The 3,783-nt window shown below is 36.9% G+C and overlaps 1 long non-coding RNA gene across 3 annotated transcripts; it reads left to right on the top strand.

Annotated features, from left to right (window-relative positions):
* Positions 1 to 574: 574 nt before the first annotated feature.
* On the top strand, positions 575 to 2,886 carry LOC127127989 (uncharacterized). Of its 3 annotated transcripts, XR_007805595.1 has the most exons (5): positions 576 to 886; positions 1,560 to 1,687; positions 1,907 to 1,955; positions 2,070 to 2,224; positions 2,605 to 2,886. It is a non-coding gene; the product is annotated as an uncharacterized LOC127127989 (long non-coding RNA). The 3 variants fall into 3 exon arrangements; XR_007805596.1 differs by having other exon boundaries at positions 575 to 886; positions 1,560 to 1,677; positions 1,907 to 2,224; XR_007805594.1 differs by having other exon boundaries at positions 1,907 to 2,224.
* Positions 2,887 to 3,783: the final 897 nt, after the last annotated feature.

Here is a 3,783-nt window from a genome sequence, read left to right on the forward strand (position 1 = left end):
AAAAAGCAAACTGTTGTTGCTCGTTCTAGTGCTGAGGCAGAATATCGCAGCTTGGCGCACACCACAGCTGAAGTTTTATGGGTTCAAACTTTGCTAGCTGAACTAAAAATTCCCTTGACAACTCCAGCCATCTATTGTGACAACCAGAGCACAGTTGATATGGCTCATAACCCTGTTCTTCATGCAAGAACAAAACATATGGAAATTGATCTCTTTTTTGTAAGAGAAAAGGTCCTTAATAAGTCTCTCACTGTCTGCCACATTCCTGGTGTTGACCATAAGGCTGACATCCTCACCAAGCCTCTCTCAAGTTCAAGATTTATGGAGCTCAGCAGCAAGCTCAACCTATCTACCTCAAGTCAGCCTTTGCAGCCACCTTGAACTTGTGGGGGAGTATTAGAGTTATATCTTAGGATATGAAAAATCAGCACTATAGAATAATTAAGGTCAGCCTTAATTTAACCGAATAAGAAAAGTTCAGCACTATAGAATAAGTAAGGTCTTCCTTAAATGCAGAGCTTGAATGATTCAACTCTTGAATGTTCAACTCCTCTTGTATAAATAGAGCATCACGCTCCATTCCAATTCAATATAAAAAAACAGAATTAGTTTCTCTCTTTTCTCTTTTAGTTTTCTATCTCTTGTCTCTCATATCTCACTTTAATACAATTCACCTTCGGAGAGCTCCATAGGAACGAGCACGCGGTTAGAGGAAAGCGTCTTTGATGTGTTCGCTCATGTCGATCCACCATCCTCGATTCCTCCTTGCGCACATGAATTTGAAAAAGCCAATGAAGCCAGGTCACAATTGAACTGAATCGTACGCGCAAAGAAAGAAACAAAATCGAAGCGGTTTGAGAAACTATCCGGATTGCGACATAAACAGGTACTGAATCCCTTCTCCTTTCTCTGATTCTGATCTATGCTTCTTCTTCTTCTTGATCTCTCTGCTACCATTTTCGCGTTGTTGTTGCGTCGTTATGTGAGAATGAGTGGAAGGATTAAGGTTGCAGCTCAACTGATTAGAGCTTTTGACGCTGAAGCTCTAACAGTTATGGTGGTTCAGAGCGTATGGTGAGGCTTGAGAGGATTGAAAGAGTGAGCAGTTCTGGAAAAAAAATTGAATCATCCTCCTGAATGAACCATGAGGTGATGAATTTATAGGAATAGATTTTATGTTAGAAACACCAAATGAAATTCAGTTGAAATGTCGTTGTAATTCATAGTTGGTTAGAAATTAACATTCTGTTAGAAACTTAAATTGGAATTAAATGTTGTTGAAATGTATTCTAATTTTCTATTAATTATGAGGTTTAGTTAAATGTTATCCATTGGGAATATTGATGGAAACTGGTTCTGTTAGCTAATGTGAAGTGAAAAATCAAAATTGAAATGAACATGATATTGCCATCGATTCCGGTTATGGAACAAAAGGTACTGTTGTCATAGCTTATTAGTGAACTGTTAGGTTTGTTTTGGTTTTGATTGTTAGTGAGGTTAGCTTCTTAAGCCGCGATGTCGTATTCATATGTTAAATCTTATTGGGTTATGACTTGCAGGTTGTGGCTGCAGGATATTGTACATTTTGGTTTGGTTTGAACAAATGGAGCTGCAGGGTTATTTTTCGAACGGGTTCAGTTCTATTACGCGTTGGTGCTGTTGCGAAGTTGGTTATAGGTTGTAAACGGTTAGCATTTTAAAATTCGTTTGGCTTTGGTGTAGTTAAGTGAAAATTATAAAAAAAATGTTATCATTTCCATGGTTACATGTTTATGTGAATGTGGGTATAGTGATGCTGCCAGCATTATTTTGAAATATTCCTGCTAGATTTTACAAGTCATTCATGCACATGTAGTTGGTTTATCATAGGATTCATATTAAGTATTCTATTAAATTTCTTTTGCAGGTTCAGTTAAATGCGAGGGAAGAAGTTAATTGAGCAAATGAATATGCAGGTTGGAGTGTGAGTCCAGTTAGTGCAATGGTTGCTGTTAAGTGGAATTAGTTGCTCAACTGAATTTGATGTCAACCAGATTATGAAACTGTCTAACTGCTTGATGTTGGTGCAGGGTTTATGTACTGTTGTTGCTGGTTTTTGGCTTAGGGCTATGAAGTTAAATGAACATGTTTGGCCCTGTTTCTGTTGGTAGTCAGGTTTAATGAATGATTACATTGATTACTACCAACGACTGTTGTGTGAGCTAGCTTCCTGCTAAGTGAACTGGTGATGATCTTGTTAAAACATATGTTATGAATGCAATGTTGTTAGAATTTTGTTATGCAGTTTGTATTGTTAATGCTTGTTGATGTTGTTCGAAATATGCTTGCTTCTAAATGATGATTAGTTGCTTGGTTAATGCATTGCTTTGGGTACATGGTTGCTTGAAGTTGGTTTCTTACTTATTTGTTTTTTGAAGTATTGAATGGTTATAAAATGTGGTATGTAATGGAAATGATTAGGTTGACTGCATTGTTGTATTCCCTGCATTATGATTGAAATGCTTTGGCCTGGACTGTGAATGGTTTGTTATATGTGATGTGCCATGACCTGAATTTGATGTTTGTGTTGAAGCTAGAACTTCAATGGCTTGCTTATTTGTGCAGGTTCTGGATGTTGTTGGTTAATGTGGTTGGACTCCACTTGGTGCAAGAATGGCTTGATGGGATGTTATAGATTTTGGATTATGATCAAGATAGTTAGGGACTTGTTATTGTACCATTGAAAGGTTGTAATTTTTGTAGTTTGGAATGAATCATGTAATTTGAATGGTTGAATGAAAATGCTTAGAAATTGAATGTGGTTATGTATTGAAAATGTCGTGTGATCATAGTTTGAAATGGACATGGTTTGAATTCTTTTTTGTAGATGATAGACAAATTTCAAGATGATTTTGAAGGAGGACATTTATGGAGGTTAGAAAAGATGAGTTGACTTTGGTCAACTGGTTGACCAAAAAGTCAATAGTTGACCAAAAGTCAACTTTATGCAAAAATGTAACTTTCCTTGTAGTTTTCTCATGAAACATGTATGGACTATGTAAAAGTGATTCTTATGAATGCCATGTACATTTTTAGTGAAAAATACTGTAATGAAACAATGATCAAAGACCTATGAACTTGAAAGCACCAAAGGCCTAGAATCAATAGATTAGGAATGACCAACTGGAATCCACATGTGGATGCTTGAACCAAACCTTGAATCAGATGAAATCCCAAGCATGTAGATATGTAGGTTGAATGGGTGATCCCATGATCATATGGAGTATTTGGTGATGAATGTTGCATGATACGATAGGTCCATACCTTTCCTAATGAACTAAGGTTTCAAATCTTCCCAGATTAGGACCAAATCTTCCTTGATTAGAGCTTCAAAACAAGTGAAGCTCCATCAACAACATATCAAACCAAAGGCCCACATTTAGGGTTCCAAAGTCCAGTCAAAAATCCATAAAGTCAAACACCATACCTCATAGAATCAAAGACAAGAATTATGGTTGAGATGCCCCTATGAACATCATAGTGTAGGCTTCAAGAGTTAAGGTCCCAAAGAGTCCAGCAATTAGGGTTTCAACCCATATGATGAGAAATGCCATAATCCTCAAGCAAAGCCCTTGTCTTCAACCATCATAAACATTGAATCTATGATACTTAATTAGCAAATGTTAATCATGAATGAAGATGCACATGGATGCAATATGAATGAGTATAGATGGATCTCAAGTTATAGGTTAGATGTAAGGCAAAAAGGGAGGGCAAAGTTTGGGGTACAACAGCGGGCACTGC

This window comes from Lathyrus oleraceus, chromosome 3 (genome assembly GCF_024323335.1).
Source record: "Lathyrus oleraceus cultivar Zhongwan6 chromosome 3, CAAS_Psat_ZW6_1.0, whole genome shotgun sequence".
NCBI lineage: Eukaryota > Viridiplantae > Streptophyta > Magnoliopsida > Fabales > Fabaceae > Lathyrus > Lathyrus oleraceus.